This window comes from Calliphora vicina, chromosome 1 (assembly GCF_958450345.1).
Source record: "Calliphora vicina chromosome 1, idCalVici1.1, whole genome shotgun sequence".
NCBI classification, from domain to species: domain Eukaryota; kingdom Metazoa; phylum Arthropoda; class Insecta; order Diptera; family Calliphoridae; genus Calliphora; species Calliphora vicina.
In genome coordinates, this window is record NC_088780.1 from 118,284,253 (window position 1) to 118,309,552 (window position 25,300).

The 25,300-nt window shown below is 27.2% G+C and overlaps 1 protein-coding gene across 2 annotated transcripts in view; it reads left to right on the forward strand.

Annotated features, from left to right (window-relative positions):
• The window catches only part of LOC135963674 (protein toll-like), a 235,536-nt gene that overhangs the window by 70,792 nt on the left and 139,444 nt on the right, over nt 1-25,300 (forward strand). For both annotated transcript variants that reach the window (XM_065515621.1, XM_065515620.1), the window contains exon 3: nt 24,554-24,593. The gene's annotated coding sequence lies outside the window, so the exon portion shown is untranslated. The remainder of the gene's footprint in view (nt 1-24,553; nt 24,594-25,300) is intronic.

Genomic DNA, 25,300 nt, shown 5'->3' on the forward strand with positions numbered 1-25,300 from the left:
ACTTTTTTATTATTTTTTCAGAACAATGAAACAAATAATTCGATCTAACAGATTGTTCCAAGACGAATTTACTGTACAGGTGGCGTTGATATTACAACAAGTACAACATTGCATTAACAACATTAGCGGTATTCACAATGTAGACTACTTGGCCTGGTAATGTAGTAAAAGAGCACAATATCAAAAAACTAAAAACAAAATACATTAGAAATTGAAATCTTTGTCAATAAATAGCTTTTCTGCTTTTTTACTAGACCAAGTACTCTACATTGTGAATACCGCTATTGTGTTTTATTGTTGCTTGAGGGGCAAAAGTGTCAAAAAAAAACAAAACAAAAATTTTTGAAAAAAAAACAATAATAATCAATTTAATAAAAGAAAAAAGTAATAAAGTCAATAAAAATAACGTTAATTTTACATCAACGCTAAATTTATTTGCGAGGACATCGATCTGCTATTGGGTAGTCTAGAGAAAACATCAAAAGATAATAAAGCAAATGAAAAAACTGATAAAATACGAAGCTCTTTAATGGTGGTACAGTTTGCGGTGAAAATGCTACGCTAATGCTCCAAATGTATTCACGTGGCAAATGGTTGTGATTGATCGAATGCACTCCGGAGCTAGACGCTTTGTTGTACTTTTAACAGATCTTATAAACTTTTTTTGAAGCTGAAAAGGTAAACAAAATAAGTTTTGACATAAAATAAATTCGTTTTGTAAACAGTTTTTGACAAGTTGGCCCCCAAGGTGAACAAAAAAAGTAGATCAGCTGGTAACGCCACCTGCACAGTAAATTCGCCTTGGATTGTTCTATATATGGATTCGAATAGATAATTGCTGAATTCACAACAATTTGTATCGTGTATCTTGTATTAAATACAATTTTTGTTTATTAGTTTGTGAACACCCATTGTATATTGTATGGATGTTTTTGAAAGCGTAGTATGCATGATAAAAATATAGAAGGTAGTTTCAATCAAAATTTTTTTTTTCAAATAAGGTTTTTTGAAGTTTCCTTATTTTGTGAGCATTATAAAAAGCGTTGCCACATTCCTAAAAATGATTTTTATTTTAGAGAATTTTTTTACAAAAATGTGTAATTTATAATTTAGTATTTAAAGAAAAATGTATTAAGTATGTTGTGTTGGAAGTTAATGTATTAACTGAAATATTGCTTTTAAAGAAATGGTCGGAGCACACCATTGGCTCTTTTGGCAAATCTTCTTCGCAAACTTTACATACATCCAGCCACTGTTGTCGTTTGTTAGGTAATGTAGGGACTTTAAAAAAATTTATATTTGAATTTTTGCAAAAATATTTGGTATTTTCGCAGTTGGGGAAAATGCAACTCATGTTTGTTAAATCTTAAAATAATGTTCACAAATTAGCTTTGAAATATTTGAAAATGAAAATCTTACCTTTGATCCCAATTTGATAGTAAATACTTTTTATATTTTTTTTAATATTTTTCAAATTAATGAAAATTATGTATTAATTTTTTCACAAACTTCAAAGAATATTTGGGAACATTTTTAATTAATATGGTATTACTATTTTAACGAAAACGTCAAAATCCTTAAGCATGTCAGACGTAGAATTTTAAAAAATAAAGAGAGAATGAAACTACCTTCTATTTTTCTACTATGGTAGTATGTATAACAAGTAGACCGACTCTCATTTTTTCAAATTACTCTCTCACACTATGTGTGCTCAGAGAAATTTATAGCTGTAAACCAATACAACTTTTTAAAAACATACAAAATAAAAGTGTATAAAGCTACGTTTCCGCATACACCGTAATCGGCACCGAAAACGAAATTCCATACATTTGCACCGAAAAAAGTTCGTTTCAGTGCAAATGTATGGATTTTCGGTGCAAATGTATGGAATTTCGTTTTCGGTGCCGATTACGGTGTATGCGGAAACGTAGCTTAAGTGTATTTAATTTTTGTATGAAAATTTCCAACAACAAGCTTACACTATTGTATTTGAATTCAATAATACACTCGATACAATGATACAAGGGGTTTTGTGAATTCAGCAAATATCTACAAAAACTCTAAAATATAATTAAAAACTATTTCGAAAGGATTTTAACTTAAAGCGGATCTTTTCACGAATTGAAAACAAATATTTTGCAACGGCAATTTTTGGTCCCTCTTTTGTTATGGTACAAAATATTCCATAAATATATAAAAAATTATGTTTGGCATTTTTAAAAAGTTTTTTGGGAATTGTGGAATATCTATAACAATTTAAAAACCTTTTTACCAGTATAGTATTTTGAATAAAAAAAAATTTATTATACACTAAAATAAACAACCAAAACTTTTCAAGATATGTCAAAAAATATTATTTTGTAAACTATTTTATAAAATTATTTTTTTTTATTTCCCTAACTCCCATTAACACGAAGTCTGGTTATGCCTTAACTTATTTTTATACTGTCGGTTAAAATTATTTTTGTATGAAAACTGTCAGCATAACTATTAGTTAAATCATAACCAGACTTCGTGATACTGGGGGTTAGTGAGTTTAATGGATTCTAAATCAACGACATTTTCAGATGTTTTTATTCATTGTTAAAAATATGTTACAATTTAATTAAGTTGTGTTCGCCAAGCATGTTTCAATAGCACTGCTGAACTTGACATTGTTTAATGTGATATTTTACTCTATGTTAAACAATACAAAAAACGGATTGAATATGAATAGCACTGATGCAGAGACGAACGTAATCGAGGTGTTTATACTTCATGATAATCTCATATTTTGTCACCCCGACTCTATATATTCAGGATCCTTAAATGCGAGGAACTTCACTGACTTATCGATGTTTGTCTATATGTTTAAATTTACTATCTGAGTCATATTTAGAACAGGTATCAATAAACAATATGGTAATGATAATTTTACTAATTAAAATCAGCGAAATCGATCTATACATGGTTGAGATTTAAAAAAGTTTTTAACAGTTCACAGAATCTTTAAATAAGTTGTCATCCCTTAATACCACCTGATTAGATTTATTGACTAAGGAAAACTTTATTGCAAATATTTCAAGGGTCTGTAAAGGAAAATTGTTATTGAATTTTATTTATTGTCACAAGTTAAAAGTTAAAATATTACTTTTACACCTTATAAACAAAAACAGCAGCAGCACCAACAAACAATAATGTGTATACGAAACAATTTTCTTCTTTATTATTATTGCTGTTGCTTGTTACTGCTGTTCTGATGTAAAAACTAAAAGCCTTAAGGCTAAAATATTGTCGAAAATAAAAAAGAAATATAAAATAAAATTTTATGAATAAGGATCACAAAAAATAATAAAAATATTGTATACATATGTACGTATGTATTTACAATAATAATCAAGTTGAGAAATTAAATTGTATGAAACAATTTTGTATTACTCGTCAACTGTAACAAAATGTTATAAAAACAAACGTTAAGTAAAATAAAATAAGAAATCCCCTTAAGGATTTTGTATTTTTTTTTTATTTTCAATGTTTTTGTTGTTTTCCTTTATTTTGTTGAAAAATAGTAGATGTACATAAACTCAGTAATTCTCAAAAAGTTACGGTGGACAATTTTAATATATTTTGTTTATTTATATTCTAAAGGCCAGACAATGTTTTATTATTTTTTAATACATGTCTCAACAAACATAGTCATGCTATGTTGTGCTCTTTAAATGTACATTATTTTTAATGAACTTAACAGATTTTTTTATAAAATTGTATGTCAAGTAAACCAACTTTTTAAATCGATGTCTTTCGACCGGTATGAAATTTGAACTAAGGTTAATCGTAGATAGTAATTTTTCAACAAGATCAGTCAAGAACTCTATGAGTTAGAGGCGGTAAAATTTTTTCATTTTGGACAAACATGTGTTTTTTTTAAATGGAAAGAAAGCTTATGTCTATTCTTTTAAGATTTTTTTGGTCGATTAGTCACTCAAGACACAACATTTTTGATTTCTTTTGCAAAATCAAAAATCAACCAATCTAATAAAGGCCACATTCTTAGTCGATGTCTGAGCAATGTCCGTCCTTTCGTACATGTGAACATTGTAATTGACATAATTTCGCACAAACTTTTATATTGGCCTGGTACAGAGCCTTTTTAATTTGGTTAAAATTACATACCGCAAATTTAATTCCACAATTTTCCATAGCTCCTAAATATAAGGTATCATCATATGGTCGGGCTTGACCGATTATACTTTCTTTTTTTTTTTGGTTTTTTATAGTTTTAACTCTATTATTTCAAAGAGTAAAAACGATAAAGTTTCAATTGTTAAAAAAGTAAAGTAGTTCAAAAATAATGAATAATTTTCCATTTTTTAAAGTTTTTGCCTTCTTTTACACCACCGTGCATTACATAAACGAGAAATGTTTGTATACATTTGTGGCTTGACACCATAGATGTCAAAATGTACAGCAACAGTAAAACTTTATTGTATCAAACGCAAAAATAAACAAAAACAATGCAAAAAAATACAGGGAAATTAAAAAGCAAGAGGAATTTGTATGGCCCAACAAGATGTTGTACGACAAAAATATATAAATGTGTATGTATATTGTAACAACTTTGTTTAGTACCTCTACAATTTTCCCCATTTTACCCAAACAATTTCATCAGCAACAACCACAACAAAATGAAAAAGTTTAACTTTGTTGACAGGAAAATGTTTGTGAATTTGTTACGTTGTTTAGCAAATATTGTTTTATATGTATGTATGAATGTATTTAAACGAATGTGTGTGAGTTCACAATGTAATGGCTGTGTGAGTCCTTATATTTATAAATTTATACTGTATAGGAAAAAAACCCAAAGTTCAATACAACCAAAAACTAGCAACAGAACTGAAGGGGTTTTGTAATCGTATGTTTACCGAGAAAACACCAAAAAATAATAAAAACAATAATCACAACAACAATAACAACCTGAATAAAAGTTTTCGGTTTTGTGGTTTATACACGTTTTGGTTTGTTTTGTTTTGGGTAAATACAATTTATTTGAAAATCTGCTTTAAGTTTCAAATAAAACTATGTATGTACATAAAATATTTAATATATTTTAGGGGGGATTTTAAAATATTAACAATTGCATACTTTTTGGCTGACTGCAGAAAATATTTTCCAGGGAATTGATTTTTATAAAAGTGGAAGATTTTTAAAACATTAAATCATTGTTTACATATAAAAGCTTAAATTTCAAAACATGTTAAAAAATTACTTTTTTTTTAAATTTGTTAAATGAAAATATCACAAATAAAATTCTTTAGTTATAACTTCCTAAAATATGTAATTTATTTTATAAATATTAATTTTACAAAAGCCTGCCAACAATAAAGAAATTAAACAACTATTTTAATACAATGACTTATTCATGTTAACATGTTGGCCTTAACACACTTCTATAAAAAATCTCCATTAACCCAATCTGCCACACTGCAGCAAAATATCAAAATTCTTTCATCACAATAAAGTAAGATAAAAAATAAGCTTTATTAAAAACTTGTTAAAATATTTCCAATAAATTCCTGCAATATTAAAGTTCGACAAAAAACGAAAATGAAAAAACACTGCTGTTCAACTAAAGCTATTCCCTGTGTCAAAGACACAATACAATTATTGGACATTGAATTATGGTTAAAAGTCTCTATACAGCTGGTGCCTGCCTGCCTTCTTGCATTTTCATGTATGCGAAAAAAGTAGAATGAAAAAATAACTATTAAAAAAATACTACTAAAAATTCCCATAGAAGTTTTCAAAAGACTCTCTAATGCAACCGTTTTAATACTCTTACACACACAAACATTTAAAAATAACGTATCTTTAGAGTTTGTGGTACAACAAAAACAAACTGAAAGAAAAATAGTTTCTCGATATTTGTAAGTATAAAAGAAAAAATGGTATTAGCAAAAGTGCTGCATATGTCACTGTGTCAACTCAAACGCCTTTTGGCTGACTTTGCTTTTAACTTAACGTTCTCCTACTGCCTCTTGCATTCTTGCCATGCACACACAAACTGCATTATTTATACAAAATAAGGGAATTTAAAGGATTCAATCATTTAACGATTTAACTAGATGCAGAAAACAACTAGTTTGTAAGTTTTATGAAACAATTTATTTTTTAATTTGTGTCCATTTTTGCAGCGTTGTCGAACATTTTCCATTGCCGGGAAATATTTGAAAAATCTGTTCCTTCCAGGTATTTTTTATACCCCAATTCAAGAGGGAGTATTATGCGTTTTGCTGAAATTTGGCACCTGTTTTTCTATTTATTCAGTGTAAATTCAAATCAGAATGTATATAAACCAATTTAAATCAATATTATTGTCATTATTTATTCTAAATTGTCAGTGAATATCATTAGAAATATTATTGTTATGCATCTCAATAAATCCTTTCAAAATTTCAATTTGTGTTTAGTCGAACTATTAGAAAAGTTAATTTTCTTGTTTTAATCAAATTATTCGCCCAAATTACCAATTTTTTGGGTTGGGGAAACAAAAATTCTGTAGTAATCTGTACTAAAGTGTTTCCCAACATTTACACAAAATTTGAGTTAAATAGAACTCACAGCTTTTATTCTGCTATTGAATCAAAAACTAAACAACATCGAGCAAAGCTTTAAAAGAATGATTAGTTTTTGAGTGAATCTTTGAACCATTCATGCAATGAATTGTAATTTTTTGAATGCATTAATTTTGCCCAAATTATTAATGGAATTACAATTTTAATGAATTCATCGGAGTCATCTTTGCCATTTTTATCTGAACTAAAAATTCAATAACGAAATAAATTCATTCATATTTTAATTCAATTCATTGTTTCGGTAAAATTAATTAATTCAAAAATTTTTGTTTGGCATAGACCTGTTTGTTCAAATAAACAGCAATCCAATAGTGTTAAATAATCAAGATATTAATTCAGATAACACGACCAGGCAATGTTTTCTAAAGTAATTGAATTGTTTCACGAACTGTATGGCATGTGGGTACCACATGTTGTTCATATCAATATCACCCAAATTAGTCAAAACTATGTTAGTAGATGTTGTGAATGCATTTGTTTTTCGACAATCATATGTGCGTTCTATGGACCCTAAACGAGACAGTTTTAAAGTTTAACTAAGCTATCAAGGTAAAAAGTGCTTCATCGCTTAGAACAACTTTGCTCAAATAATTATAACTGTGGCCACCAAGCTTCCACTATTTTTAAAATATTGATTAATGATCAACTGTTTTCTGGTTGAAATACTTTGCTGCATAAAAGGCGGCAAGTATTGGTGCAGCATTACATAAAGCGGCATGAACCTGCTTTATTGAAAGGTACATTTGGCATCATTCTGAAAGACCTATTTAAGTTGAGTGAATATTGTTCAGTTTAAAATGCCACTTCACACGATACTGCAGATACTTCTCCAGAACCACAGCGATTGAAGAGGCAAGAGGCTAATCGACACGATTATTTTTTGTAGCGATTTAAATCAATTTACGAACAATACAATGCCCGGAAATATTAATGACCAAATACTAAATGCATGTTGTTACGCACAGAAATTTTGACCATCTGCAATAAGATCCGATTGGTGGTTATTATCATGAGATCATCAATCGATATAAACTTCTCAATTCTTTTCAATACTGAGTACATTTCATAGTACATTTACCATTAAATACGTCAGATTTTAATAAAGAAATATGTTGAAAAATTGTTGTTTTGGTTTAGCATATTTTGTTCCAATTGAAATATGGGTTATCATTATGAGATTACCTCCAAACCTGGAAAATAAAATTAGACAACTCAATTTTATCTTATGAATAAAACTAGTGCCTAATAAATCCCTCTACTTTCGATTATTCCTCATCATATTCTGAAGAGATTTCTTAATGAAATTATTATAAACGCCACATTATTTGTTTGATTTACCTTTTTTCCAATTCTGAGAAGCTATTCTGAATAACCTCACTTGTTTCATTGAAATAGTGTTAAGGTAGCTTTAGAGACTAGTACTTAAAAATAACATTCTCTTTTGCAGCTGATGGACATCTAAGCACTAGAGGCAACATACAATCCAGTTTACAATTTAAAACTACTTACTGAATTCATCGACATTGAAGAGATCTCAATTGATCCATTTAAGTTTAAAATGTATGCAATTTATCAGTAATTTAATGAAGTCATTCCTTTATTCCCAGCTGTTGCTCATACTCAAGTATACAAAACCTACAATATGGCAGCATACATGACTTAAAAAAAGATATTAGGACTAAAAAGTACACTCTAAAGATAAATCTAATGCTCAGTTGTTGGATTGGCAGTAACGTTTTCCGTTTTGTTCAATGTTCAAATAATGTCAACTACTGTGACTCTGTCTATGATGATGACAACATCTATACGTTTAACATATTCCCAGCACATATTTCCTCTAGTATATCATAGACTTTATATTTTGCACTGACAAACTTACATATTTATGTATTTGTGTATGTAACATTTATTACAAACCCCTTCCATAACTCCCTACAGCAGCTCTCATTTATGTAAGCATGTATAAATTTTTTGTTCAACTTCATTTAAGTCTCGCCTCTTTAGATTTCCCAAATGTCAACATGTTGGAAAATAAAAAATGTTAATATTGAATTCATGTTGTTCATATTTCTTTTCTCCTTCTCTTGATTGTTACTTAGTGTTGCTTTTTCTTGACTTAATTCTAGTTAGTTTTGCTTGAATTTACAAACACTAAGTAGACTTTTGTACATATTTTCCATTTTGGGGAAATGAAAAGCAATTTCTTATTTTTTTTTGCATCACATTCAACTAAATTATAATCTTTTATGGATACATTGCTACGTTCTCTTATTTGCTTATTGGTTTTTGTGTGCAATTTTTTTTCCAATAAAACTGTTGCTATAAATTAATAAAGTATAGATATGTAGGTATTTCTGTTTTTTTCGATTTTGTTGAAAATGTGTCTAGATCAGGTTTGTCCAAAACATTTTCTTAATAAAGTCTTATGGGGCTTTAAATATAAACAAATGCATGTATATCATGAATTGCACCAACAAGCAGTAAAGACAAAATAAGAGCTTTTGACCTTGGGTCTGCCAAGTTTGAAAATATTCGGTAAACACTACCATTGGAGTCTTTTAGAAATGTCAATTCTTATACTTTTAAATTTATTCACGATTTTTTTTGTTGTAAAAATCATTAACATTTAAATACTCACATTTTATGAATCAGACGTCGGATTTTATTCATTTAATTTTTAGATAAACTATTTTTTCAAATAATCTTAAAAAAATTTTAACTGACTGAATTTCCTGTAGGAGTCTTTTAGAAATGTCAATTCTTATACTTGTAAATTTATTCACGATTTTTGTTTGTCGAATTTTGAAAAATCTATTATTTATGCAATAAAAATTGGTAACTTTTGCTAATTAATTCAGGATATTATTTTTTGTAGCACATGTATTCTCTATTTTTTATTCTAAAAAATCCCATTACGAAAAAACAAACCAAAATTGATTTTTTATTTAAATAAATCGTTTTTTGTATGGCTAAAAGTTTGGGGGCTTGAAATTCATTTATATGGCTATGGTTTTCGGCAAATTTTCTTGGAATGACCCATAGAAGAATCCCCTACAATTTGATAAAAATATAAATAAAATAAGTTGCCGTACTCCGAGAATGTAAATTTCACGTCTTTATTGATTTTAGCAGTTAGTTTTTTTTTTTACTTGTTTGACAGCCAGGAAATTTTTTTACAGAAATTAAGTTTATATCAATGTTGGTTAAAATACAACTTTTGCAATTTTGTAACGCCCATTAGACCGAATTAATTAAGTTTAAGTTTTTGGTTCCACTAAAGCTTGATGTAATATCCCAGTAAAAATTGTTTGAATTTTGGTAATGGGCACTAGAATACATTAGTTTGTAATGAGTGGAGTAGGTACTTGATTTTTGGTGGTGTACACGTCCACTTTTGACCCTATCGGAATGGAATTTGTGTGTTAAAGGCAATATTATGTATATTTGTTGGCAACTAATGGTTAATGTTAGGTGCAAACGAAATCGTAAACGTGGTAATAGCCATCAGCAGTGGGGTATATTTTAAAGTCCCATATAGCGCACTGGTTCCTCTAAAGAGATTAAACTCAAAATTTTTAAACTTTTACTGTAAAAATCTTACATCATTTTCTCAACTCTTCCGCCAAAACATACAATTGTATCCGTCTTCAACTTTCACTGTACTGTTTAAAAAAAAAAAACAGTTTTTTGCCTCTACTGAAAATTTTTAAATTTCGAGTTGACTCTCTTTAGATTGGTCCCTCTAATACGATGTTGTGTAGTAGTATATATGATATTAGTAGTCCTATTATTCCTACTATGTTTGTGTAATCATCCAAATGCTGATCTCTACTTCACTGCCTTACTGAGTACGTGTGTTTTATAGTTTGTACACAAAATAATACTTCACATATTTGGTCATCTTGTGTAATGTTTAATAAACAATATGGAATGTAAAGAAAATTGTCTAACATTTTATCACAACCTCATCAGTATACACATACATATGTAATTGATACTCAGTGGCACCGGTGCTGGCGTTAATAACAGCAATATCATGACCATTATTATGGTCATGTTAAACACTCCGCGAAATATTTATAAGACCAAAATTGTTTTTGTCATAACTCGGGAACTATTTCCACATTCATAAATTAAATCGGGGATATATTTTCTTAATTGCAGAACATATTTTTAATATGAAAAAAAATTAGGTTTCATTATTGAAAATATAATGACATTTCTCCTATAAAATAAAAATTCCAAAAATTTAGATTTTCGGATCATTACTAGGTGAAGATATTAAAGCTACGTTTCCGCATACACCGTAATCGGCACCGAAAACGAAATTCCATACATTTGCACCGAAAAAAAGATCGTTTCAGAAATCGGCAACGAAAATTGTGAACGAAACGGCACACAGTGCTTTGTTCAATGGACAAAAATCAAAAACAAGATCATGTCTTTGATGTTAATGAAATTTATATTTTTCAATAGACAACTAAATAACTCATTCATGTAAAAAATACTTTTTTATAAATATCTTTTTTGGTCGTCACTAGAGGTCGCTAAAGTTAATACATTTTCAACATAAATTTTATGGAGAAAAATATATTTTTTTTAAGGTTAACTAAAATCATTGTTAAAAGTTCGTTTTAAAAGATATAAACTCGCGATTGGCTGCAAATGAAAGAATATGAATGTAGAATTATGGAAAATTACTGTTTTTGTCAAAAAATGTTGAACAGTTTAATCTGCGCAATTTTTAATAATTAACATTTTTTTTATTGTAAGCCTGAAATTCTAAAACTTTGTTGGAATATTAGTAAAATACGTGTTAATCTATTTTGATTATGTTTTACTATAGAATAGCCATAAGTATTATCTATAAGAAAATGTAATCATTAGTTGTCCTTTCTTATGAAAACTATTAAAATTTTGTTTTTGTTTAAATGTATAAATTACCATTTCGTAAATTTTCAATTTGATGGTTTTGGGAAATAGCTCCAGATTTTTGGGTTTTTATAAAATAATACCGTTTTTTCTTTTACATAACTAAGAAATATTGCGTTATTTAACAAAAGTAGTTTAATGGCATAAAGTGTATTAATAGGTCTTTATTTGGTTCTTGATGTTGTATGTTTTTTTTTCTGAAATCCAAAAAAATTCCAAAGTTTGATTTAATTTTGAAAAAAAACGTGTTAATCAATTTTAATTTTTCTTTAATTTTATCTAATGCCTATCTCTTATTTATTATAATGTGAAATCATTATTTGTCCGTTTTGACTAGAACTTTAAAAAAAAATTGTTTTTTAAAGTTTGTTTTTACAGTAAATGTAAGTAACTCAATAATTTAATATAACCTACATATCCTTAGATTTAGATATTAATATGAGCTTCTGCTGATATTAGGAACACTTAAAGTATAGTCCAACATCCAGTTTCTAATATTACAGCTGAACCATAAGGCCATCAATATTTGAAAATGTCCGTCCATCCGTCCTTCCGAATTTAGAAAATATATAAAATATTTCAGTATTTTTTTTAAAAAAGGATATATGGCAGTTATGTAAATCCTTGCTAGAATTGAAATGTTAATAACTAAATTAATCTGATATTATAAGAGAACAATAATTTCTGAAAATGAATAATTTTATTCAGGTTCATAGGTTTTTTAAGGAAAAGTATGTATGGCAGCCACCCGAATCCTTGCTGCGATTGTAATAAATATTTTCACAAACAACAATAACTTTACTAAAATGATTATAACCAAATTGGTTCCAAAATAAGAAACGATTTTTACGAATTTTAAAAAAAAAAATTAGATGTTATACAGGATATTGAAATCTTGATGTCTTGGAATTATGAATATCCTTCCGATAAAATTTTCATAAGTTTACATCTAATATTATAAGAGAACAATAATTTCTGAAAATTAATAATTTTATACAGGTTTATAAGTTTTTTAAGGAAAAGGATGTATGGCAGCCACCCGAATACGTGCTGCGATTGTAATAAAAATGTTCACAAACAACAATAACTTTATCAAAATGACTATAACCAAAATTTAAAATGTTAGGAGTACAACTGTGAATTTTATTCAAAATTATATGTTCAGGATATATGGGAGGTACCCGTGTCCTTTCACTGATTTTTTCAAGAACTATATTTTTTCTTAATCTTACCAAAAGGTAATATTCCACTAATTTTTATTCGTCTGCAATAACTCCTTCTATTTTTGTCCATTGCCTATATGAAAACAAAGCACTGTGCGGCACCGATCAGTAACAAGTAGGTTGTTTTCGGTGCTGTAGAAACGAAATTATTTTAATTATTTTTTTTGTTTCAACTTTAAATCAAATCAAAAAGAATAAAAAAATAAATTTTCTTTATTGGAAGAGGAAAAAATAATAGATTTTGTCAAAAATAATGAAATTCTATTTAATTTCCAATTGACAACTTAAAAAATAATTTCGTTTCTGTTTTATGTTTTAGAAACGAGACGGTGATGAACACCACCGTATAAACGTATAAACGTAGTAATAAACAATTTATGGATTTGTTTACCATTTAAAATTGATATTAGCAATTACAAGTAACTTTAATAAGACAACCTAACTACATTCAATTAGGTTATAATTGTTGGGGTTTTAACTATTCAACAATACAACGTCGGAACTCCCCATGCCTAGACTACAACTTTATTTATCCGCTAGCAAAATAAGTCCGAATTTAAATATTTTAATATTTAACAATATAGACAAATAAGAAATAATGTATCTCCAAATTGAGTGTTTGTTGAGTAGTAGGAGTTCTGCTACAACACAACGAACATACAAATTAAATTATATAGAAATATTATATTTGAAATATTTTCCAGAATCAAGTCGGTCATTTTAAGAATATATTGGTTCTACATACTGAAAAATAGCTTTAATAATAGAAAACTTTGAAATATTTTATACAATTTCTATTAGTTTTAGTTTTAAGGCAAAGGTACAGGTTTTGTCTTATAATTATTTCTTTTGAATGTAACGTTACAATAAAGTGATTTTTAAACAATAACGGAACCCCATACTTTAATATAATATACATGCCAAATATGTGAGTATTCGAGTTATGACAAAAATAATTTTAGTCCTTACAAATATTTCGGGGAGTGTATTATACTAAAAGTCGAATACAAGTAAGTATGTATATGTTTACAATAATTCCCTTGTTGTGCTTACTAAAAAGGGCCATCCTTTTGGCCATTGTCTATAAATCGATTTCCTTTACATATACACTTAAACTCCTCTTGTCCCTGCATAAAATCCATTAACTTTGATGGTACTGAAATTTAGTATGTGTGCGTAGTTTGTTTAAGGTGGTGGTCAACCATTTATTGCTTGTAACCATTTCTATATCAAAGTTAACAACATTACATGTTTTATTTTTTCAAGCCAATTTGTCTGAAGCCCATGACCCTTTTAGACATGTTCTTGTGGATGACAGATATTGAAAGGAATTGAAAATACAATATTCAATTTAATTTACAGCAAATTTTTTACAAATTTAACAAGCAATTCGTTTAGTTATAATCAGCGCTGCCTTTTTGAACGTAAATACATGAATGTAGTAAATACATGAATGTGCATCGATTTGATATTGTGTATTAAGTTATAAATGTATATTTTGCATTTTTTTGTGAATATTTTTACATTTTATTGCGCATTTAATTCTGCATGCAAATCTCAGCCCTGATAATTATTTTTACGCAGTAAATGATTTTTATGCTATCTGTATACTAGGGTATTCAATTAATCGGGTTTCTGGTTTAATCGGTTTATCGAGCAAATAATTAATCGAGGTTTAGATTTATTCGGTTAATAATTGGTTAATTTAAAATCATTAGATTAACCGAATAATTTCTATTTGAATTTTAAATTGAAATTTTGTGTACAAAAACATAAAAAAGGTATTTGAGATAATTTTTGTAAACATATCGCCTATTTGCTGCAACAACGTCATAACTCTAAATCCATGTTTTTTGAACTGAGTAATTCAAAATATGCGCCGTTCTATAATCTTTCATATAGTTTTATCAGTTTTCAAAAAAGTCAATTATTTTTTGTGTGAGAGTGTTTTTTTGTTGTAAACATCAACATTAAAATTAATTTTTTCTCTTATATTTGATAAGTAAAAATTTGGGTTAAATACAGATTAGAAAGATATTAACATCTACTATTTATATTTCTGAAATCGCATGATTTGTTGAAAATTTATTTAAGAAATAGTAAAATGTCATAAAACATTCAAATACGTTTTTCTCGAAACGACTTTTTTGAATTATGACGTTGTTGCAGCAAATGAGCGATGTGTGAGTTTTTTAGGGTTTTAGTGAGATTTTCTGAAATAATCTTTTATAAAATGAATATAATTTAAACGATTTTTTTCTTTAGATTTAATAAAACTTTTCTTGGAAAAAAACTCTCTCGCTGATTGTATGTATATGTTTCAGAAATCAAAAGCATGATAAAGAATATTCCTTTTTGGATTATTTTAGATTTTGATTTGAAACTATTATTCACTTAGTTATGATAAAAGACTCATTTCAAAAATAGTTTCGTCTATACATGTAAATACAAACAAAGTTTCAAAGACATGTAAATTAAATATGTCAGTTATATAATACTCTCTAATTATGTTTATTAGATGTTCAAAAAATATCTAATTTTAATTTGAAATTTGTATTTGAATTGAAAGGGAAAATAAATACAAAAAAGTTTATAGTGCAAAAAAAAGGAATTTCGGTTAATCGGTTAATCGACACAAATTAATCGGTTTATTTGTTATTTGAAAATCGAAAATATTAAATTATTCGAACAGTTAACCGTCCAAAATTAATCGGTTAACCGATTAACGGTTAATCGATTGAATACCCTACTCTATACTAAAGCTGCCAAGCCGTCGATTTTATAACTAGGTGGTTAAGTAGTCAACACATTCGTATTATACACTACCTTTATTGACCCAGGACAAATAAAAGTTAAACATGTTGTGAAAAGTCTATAATAATCTCAGAAGTATACATGTTGAGTACTGACAGTTTGTTGTTTATATTTGAAATAACCCACTTTAAAATATGCGCAAAAAAGAAACAATGATGTTTTCAAATACATAAATATAAAGCATAAATTCATACATTTCATTTCCTGCTTTCATCTTATGTACCATATACATGTGTAAATATTAGATAATATTATGTTTGTGTAAGTATACACTTTATGTCTACAATATTGATTTAATTTTTATGTTTTTGTTTTTATATTTTTTTTCTGTATTTAGTATTATTTATTTTTTCCTGTCACCGTTTTGTATCTGTACAACATGTGGGAGTATTTTGAATTTATGTGAATATACATGAGGGCTATAACCAAATTTTGGTGCTAGCAACACGAGATGGCGAATGTTGTGTTATTTAGGAAACAAAAAGTTTTGGGTAATTTTGGAATAAAACCCTCACCCACAAAATCGATTTTTTAAAATCTCCCCAGAAAAGTATTCATTTTAAATACAAAATTTTAAATATTTTATTAATAAAATAAAATATAAAAAAAACAGATTTCCAAACTTTACCGTGTTTTGTGGGTGAAATTTTTTTGACAACCGCGAAAAAGTAATACAATTTTTTTAAATAATTTTTAATGGTCTATTCGTTTATGCTTGGGCTATTTTGATATTTGCAAAAAATGTAAAAAAGTTATAACCCTAATGAACATATACATACATATGTTTACATATGTTGGGGCGGCCCTTATTTTGAACATTACAGATCAGCGATGCTCCCGAGGTCTAAAATTATTTCCCGTCATCTAAAAACAAAATGCTGAAAATTGAGCAAAATCGTATAAAGTTTACAAAAAAAATATTGGGGCCTTTTTGGAGAAAAATGTAAAAAATTCGGCCTATTTTACATTTTCCAACTTTTAATGCATGTAACTTTTTATAGGTACGAGATAACTGTTAGCAAGTTGTTTCGATTTTATTCAGAATTTTATAGCAAATATCTCGCCATATCTAAAAAACAAAAAATCGAGCAGAATTAAAAAAAAATAAATAAATTAACTAAATATCTCTTGAACGTTTGATTAGTGTGCAAACGTAATAAGTTTTTTTTAACCCAACGTTCTAAAATCCATAGTTTTAAATATTTTAGAAATCTCTCAAAGCTGTTTTATTACATATTTGGTTGATTTAATGATAAATAATCACAGTTTAGAAGAAGTGCGGTGTATACTTATAAGCCCTATTTTGTGATTTTACACGTTTTTTGTTACATACTTTTTTTTGCTGGACTTAGTATCGTTCTAACTCTGTTATTTGATTGAAAGTCTCAAATATTTCCTTCAAAAATTTATGTTTTTTTTGTTGTAATTCAATAATTAAAAATAGTTTTACACTATGCTATATTTTAGAACGTATTCCATTCCATTTAACTGAGTTAGTACTTTTGTAATGAGACGGACTTAGCACTTTTGCATACCACAGTATAAAAACGAGAAAAAACTAAATAATTTTAGACTTTGTTTATGCAAAAAGTGTATCTTTACTTATTCTATCGTTTTGTATTAAAATCTAAATGTTCATAAAAAAGTGGACTTAGCACGTTTACACTCTTAGTTAACGATACATGTTTTATATATATAAATAACTCCTAACAATAGTTGTTGAAATGTATTTTAAAAGTTTATTTAATGATATAAAAATCTATAAATAATATTGTTGTACAAAATATTTATTTAACTGACTGACTGACAGAGTGACCGACTTGTCTCTGTGTTTGTATATATATACATATATTGTATGTATTTATGTCAGTGTTTCTGTCTATTTGTCTAAATGTGATTTGCTTCCTGTAATCTATATTTAATGTATTTTATGTTATTTTTGTTATACGATATCATTACAATAATATTATGCCACTACCACCCTATGTACTCCACTTTCCACACTCCTTCCCAACCGTATCATCATACATACTTATGTGTTTTTGTCTATGTTTCCAATGACTACTTTGATTTTGTGATGGAAATTAGCATTTTTATGTTTTATTGAAAAAATAGAAACATTTTACAAAGCCTTGGTGGGAGATGTGTGTGTTATTTTTTGTTGGCATGGTAAATGTTGTACAGCACAATATTTTCTATTAACAAATAAAACAAACAATTTAAATAAAAAGGCATTTTAATTTATGTTATTATTATAAAAAAGCGCCTTTTATGAAGCCAACAACTTTTTAATTAATCTGAATATTGTCTTCATATTTGTGCTTATAATTCCATTGGAATTAATTTTAGTTAATTTAATTTTGGAATTTTCATTAATTTTAGATATCTCTCTTAAATTTTTCAATAACTATGCTTTCTGAATGCTACATGACTTGATGTTGTGAAAAAAATTTCACTAATTTTCGTAAGCGTTTATTAATTTCTATACAAAAGTTAAGACTTACTTACTTTTTAAAGGGCGTACCTATAAAATCTAGAAGGCAAAGCGCACAACTTAAATTTTGAAAATATATCTGGATTATCAAGGTTTTACTGTACTTATTTAGTTTAAAATCGATGTAGTATTAACCTAGGTTTTCAAATGAGCAATGAGTTGGGCAGATAACAAAGTAATTAGAAAATTATATATATCTTCTAAACTACAGCTTCAGTAATTCCAAAAAATTATTGTGATACCACCATTTTTAAATACAAGAAAAACTACATGGTGCTAAAAATTGTGGTACTTATAAGTACCGTCAGATAGGAAAGGGTTAAGCCAGTGATTACTATGACTACCACGACATACAAATTTGGCATCTAGCGTTAGTACTACTAGATATTTCTGTTAATATTGGCTTTTTCCTTGGACTACGTTCTGCGATATTTGCATCGAGAAATCTTCTCCTTATAGTCATATCGATAACTTCTAAATTAAATTTTGTGTTTGTTTGCTTGACAGATTAAATGATGATTCTGACGATATTTCGATCGTCCTAGGGTGCAGTCTAAACAGGAATTATCGAAAAAACTACTTTATTTAACATTAAATATACAATACTCTTAAGAAATATTTGACTTATTTAAAAAAAAAAATAAAACAAATGAATTCAATAATCCAGCACTGCTAATTCAATTTTGATAAAAAATTCTTCAGAAGAAAATAAATAAACATTTTAAAAATAGTTTTCACTAAACAGAATTATGTCATATTTCAATAAATATAAATATTGTATGACTATTCAAGTTTATTTAAGGACTGAGACCGACAGTAACTCGTCCACAAATACAAATGTTATTACTTACGACTTATTTTCAGTTATAAAATGTGTATTTTTAGAGAGGATATTGATATACAGAGTTTGTATTACAGACTTTTTTTGAAATATAAACTCGTTTTTCTCTATGATTTATTGCAAAAAGTGAATTTATACTGATAAATGATAGATAATATTCTTCTGAAAATAAGAAATTTAAGAAATACAATAAAATTTTTATTTTTTACACTACGAACAAACTAATTAAACATGAAAATTATTTAATTTTTTGTTTAAATGCAAAATACACAACTCCATTAATTTAACATTATTAAAAAAGTTTTGTAACAAATACATTTACTTGTTAAAAAGTTGTGGATCGATACCATTGTTCCACATAATGAATCAACAGACATAATCAGACATTGTTCTAAAGGCAAAACCAACAATGGACAAAAACAATCATTTGTTATTAATAAACTCTAATGTTAATAATAGCATTGTTATTACTTATTTTGTTTAGTTTATGTTGCTATTTTCATGCTAATTTTCTCCATATAAATTTGCATAAATGGTAAAACTATTGTTTTCTAGTTTCTGTATTTGTTTGTATTTACTTATATATGTATGAATATAGTAAATTAAGGTTTTATTCGGTTGAGTAGAACCTTAAATATACTGCAACGGAAAATTTATCTGAAATCTAATTATTTATAAATTCAGGTTCCTCGCGATTTGTTTATTTGAGCGGTAGATAACATGTTACCAGTTTCACTTAGTTTGGCAAACGATTCCTTATGAATTATGAGAAATTGTTGGCAAAACATTTCGGAATAACATATAATTTCCATGAATATGGTTCAACTTGCAGGAACGTTGTGTAAAACATTGCATATAATACAAATCACATTCCAGCATTTTGAAAAGTGCCAATTGGAAATCTTAAACCTTTCTGTATGGCTGCTAAAGTGGAAATTAAATAGTTATAATTTGCACCACATTTCGACGTTTTGGAACTAGCTCCATGAAATGCAGGGATGATTTGGAAAATAATTAATACATTTTCCTGAAATTCAAATGAACAGCTGAAATGCCATAAATATGTACTAGTGTCATGAAAGTATAATTTCTGACAATGTCTTGAGGATTGAATTACTAGCTGAATTTTAAGCCTATTTATTACCACTACATCCCATGTATGTTATTAAGGCGGAATTACCATATCAACTCTCATTCGTAGAGGTTGTGCCAGTTTCGTCTACGCCCAACGCAATTCCTTCCCATGCAAATTTTACATACACTCTCCTTAGCTTGTTCTGATTCAAGTAGTTGGGTGTTTTATTTTTGTATATCCTTTTGTTCACATTATCCGGTTCAGTTTTTATGTTCTGATTCATATTTTTTTTTTGTTTCATTGTTTATGTTTTTCGACAGTGTTTGTGTAGTTGTATATTTCCACTGAATGTATTTATTCATTAACTAAAAATCATGCTTTTGGGGTAACTATGGCCGACCACTGACTACTGCGAATACTTCACTAAACCCAGAGTTAACAATTGATATTGAGACTTTATTGTTTTGTTTGTTTTGCTGTTATATTTCTTATTTGAGGTTTTAGTTATATATTTTTTCGAACCCAAAAAGAACCCACTTAACTATTGTTTACTTATTCTCTGTTATAAAAGCCGAAAAATATACAAAAATATTAGTATTTGTTAAGCTTACATTTAGAGCATAAAGATTTTTTTTTTGTTTTTTGCAAAAAACAATATAAGTTGGCAAAGAGAATACATATTGAAAGTAAAATGGGAAATAGACCAGAAACAATATTTATGCAAAATTCATGTGGTTGCGAAAAATATTTACTGCATATTCTTAATAATAGTATCTAAATATGTTTCATCAACAAAACAAAATATTTGTAGTAAAGGACGTAATATGAAACTGTCGGTAAAATTTTTTATATAAAAACTCTTAAAATGTTGATAAATTAAAGTTAGTTTTAGGCTCCATTTCATCCACCTTGCTTTTTGTTAACCGCTTCACATAAAAGTCTTATTAACATATAACAACTACAACAAGAGGATGTGTTTCTTTTATTTTATATATTATTGTCATCATAACAATTTCACATTCGAAATAAATTTATCATCAACAGTCGGTTACATTTTGATTACATGCTGAAATTTTGATAAATTTTATATGTTTTGTCATATAAAAAGTAATAACTTCATTTATTTTTGTTAATATGACAAGCAAGAAGACATTTGCTCATACACAAAATACACCTACCTACTAACATTTATTTATACACTTACATTTGATGAATCATTAACTTAAAATTTTTACACCTTTTTACTCTTATGAATTTGAATGAGTGTGGTAAAGTTTTATGAGGCATGTGGCAAGTACATAATCTATATGTGCGTCTACCACCGGTAACAAAGAGAATAACTTGCAAAAGAAAAATCTATGGAAAAAGTAATTTAAATATTTTAGTACTCTCTACTGCATATACAGACAGTATTATTATTTTGTTAAGGAGTTTGTACATTTTTTTTTTTTTTTAATTTCAATGAGTTTGAATCCAAATCTTTCACTATTAGGACTAAAACCTACAAAATATGTATGTCTACGTTTTGACTTATGTTTACACGCAACCCAATTTTATATAATTTTAAATTTCTAACCCATCTGGGGTCACTATTAAAAAATGTTAAATGGATGAAATTTGTTTGTTAAGAACAAGTTATATATTCCTAAAGTTAAACTTCTACAATTACAAGCAAAACACATTTTACAACTAATTTTTTAATACTTGGCAAATATTTTTTTAACACAAATTTTTTTGACGTGTTTACTCCTACAATTGTTTTGTAAGATCAAACATCATCAAATAAAATAAAACAAAATTATTAGTTTAGTCAAATAAGTTTTTGAAATTTAGAAAAGAATTAAAATATATTTTATTCAGTGGTTACGTCTACCTAATTAATTCGAATTCAAATTATTCGATTTTTTCTCTTGTTTGAATGAAACGAATAATTCGAATAAGAGATTTTAACTTGTTCGAATAATTCGATCACATGTTTAAAATTAATCGAATAATTTTAATTTTTTTTTAAAAATTATAGAATGAAGTTTTTTAATATTTTATTGTTAAAGAAAAACAAAAAATAACGTTAAAGTTAACAATATAATATTAAAAAAACATTCGAAAACAATTGACTAACAAACTCTTTAGTATCCGTTTTGGAACTATGCTTTAAACAATTGGAGCTAGTTGGACGTGATCCTGATTTCAAGTACAATATAAATGTATTAAGAACTTATTTACGTCCTTCATTAATTCGGGTTTTAATATGAGTAACTAATTCTTTAGTAAATGAATTATTCACTTTTTCTAAATTATTTATAACAAATTGCCCTATCAACATTGCCGAAACTTGTTTAATCAAGTGATCTTAGGGAATTATGCAAATGTTTCCAAAGTTTGATATCAAACTTCAAATTGTACCACCGTAAATAAGCAACCCAAAGAAATAATCTGAAATTAAAAAATTATGCTACGAAATGCTTTTTTTTTAAATTGTTGGCCAAAAACAAAAACCTCCAACTTATATCGGTTTCCACGCTAACATATAATATATAAAATTTTTCGAATTTTTTTTTTTTAATCCAAGACAATTTTTTAAAATGTTGTATAAATAATTTTTGAAAATTTGAGATATGCACGAATTTTGTTGGTATCAAATTAAAATGGTTTATTGATATCTGAATATTTTTATATTTTATATACATATAAACATTAGGGTGGTCCTTAATAAACGAAAGTTTGATTTTGGCCATTCTCACCCCCCAGTTTGGTGAACATTAGTAAAAAAATCATCCTGAAAAAATTTTAGGTAAATCGGTTGGGGTTAATTGAGAATATAATAGGGAATAAAAATAGAAAAAAATTATGAAAATATCTCTTATAGTTTTTCCGTACCTGCGATTTAAATTTTGAAATTTTCGAGAAAAACCAATTATTTGGCAATTTTTAGGCCAATGAGCTGTATTTCCTTACTCTTATGAATTTTAAGTAAAACCTATTAAGAATATTATAGTCCAGATAATTCTAAATATACTCTGAGACTTTTACTAAAATCGGAAAACGTTAACCCTTAAATCAAGGTCAAATTTTTCAATATTTGGAATTTCTCTTCTCAAATAATTGGTTTTTCTAGAAAATTTCAAAATTTAAATCGCAGGTACGAAAAAACTATAAGAGATATTTTCATAATTTTTATTCCCTATTATATTCTTAATAAATCCCAATGAGATGATCAAAAAATTCTGAAATTTGTTTAACAAAATTTTTAAAAATTTGAAAAAAGAGTTTTGAAACAGCCGTTAAAAAAAATTTTATTTTTTTGTTCATACCTAAGAATAGGTTAACGGTATCGTACGAAGACAAAAACTCATATAAAAGTATATATGGACATATTTTAAGTAAAAATGAGCTTTTATTTTAATATTTATCAAAATATGTTAATTTTGTTCCTACATTTCTTGTTCTAGTGGCCTGAGACACGTTAATGGCCTGGCGAATTTTTAATAACTTTAACATTTTTTGACCGATTTCTGGTTTTTATATCTCATTAGAACGATAATTTCGTACACATTTCGATTATTTTAAATTAAATTACAAAAGTAATTTTTTAATGGCAAAATGTTTACAAAAACTGAAAAAAATGAATTTTTTCCCCTTGTAAATGCATCTCAAAACTTCAGAGGGCTTGCGGAACGTCTTATCCCCAACCGATTTACCTAAAATTTTTTCAGGATGATTTTTTTACTAATGTTCAACTGGAGGGTAAGAATGGCCAAAATCTAACTTTTGTTTATTAAGGGCCACCCTAATAAACATGTATGGGTAAAGGAAATATGAAAACTATTTTAAATTTGACTTCTATTTTAAAGTTTATCCAAAACTTGAAATAAAATGAGGTAGCACATTAAACGTTAACCGATTTCACATCGAGTATCCAATAAAGTTCAATATAAGGGTCACCTTAATGCATAGATGAAACAGCCCATATAGAAAGTGTCAGGCATTTTTAGTGCCATCGTGAAGTGTATTTTTATTTATGTATGTTATTTCAGCAAATCCAAAAAAAATAAAAAAATGTTTTCTTTACGAAAACTTATTTTACAAAATATTTAAATTTAGTGCCATATATATTTGATAAACCAAGCCATCAACTAATAACCCGAATTCATAATGAAGGTCTGTCAGCAACAATTCGAACAAATTTACACTCAGTTTTTTTGATGGCTTCTTCAAATGGCAAAATTATGGTTTTTGAGTTAAGAAAATCCGTTACAAATTTTACAGGTGATACCAAAAACTATCTAATATATTTTGTTCAAATAATTTTATGTTTGTTGAACGTAACTTTCTTATGTAATTTTTTGATAACTGTAGACATTAGTAGAAGTCATAGATAAATATACATAGATCGGAAACTCTCCTGTCAAAGACCTAACGCAGTTGTCAAAAACCTAAGATTTACCTTACTTCTAGTTATTAAGATTTATGCGTTTTATTTAACATATTAAGAATTACATACAATTTTAAGTACACAATAATTATAAATATTAAACAAATTGTTTTTTTTCCTTTTATTTTCAGGATTTATTTTAGAATTTTCCCAACTTCATCTATTTAATAGGTAAGTGTTTTAAAAATTGTTTGCATATTTAAACATTTTACTTATACAAAAAATAATGTTTAATATTTAACGCATTACAACAAATTACCAGTAATTTTAGGGTATTTATATATGAAAAACACTTTTTCATTGTTTAGGAGTACTAAATATTTATTTATTTATACAGTTATTACTGTATATTAAATTTTATTTAAATTTCATTAAAACAAAACACCAGAATTTATACACATATGTATGAATTGATAAATATGTTCATAGAACTCATTTAATTTAAATATTAAAGCATTCAAAAGTACTGCAAAAATACAGAGGAATATTGTATGGTAAATGTAAAAAATGTTTACCTACCTTCATGCGTATAGGTTTAATAATATATTAACTGGTTTTTTAATATTTTTATATACACATTTTTAAAACAGACCATCATCACATATTCATAAGTAGTTAAGGAATCAGCTCAAATATACGTGTATATTTATTTATACTTGCATAGATGAATGAATGTACGAACATATACTATGTAGGTGTACAACTTACTTTACAGTTCTTTAAAGTATAAATTTATTTCTGAAAAATAGTTTCGTTCTGAATTTTGTCTAACAAAACATTTTTTAATATAACACCTAAAAGTATGATAAATAAAAGCTAACTGTATTTCAATGTTTAATTCTACCAGTTCAAAGTTCACACTTGTTCCTCTCGAATAT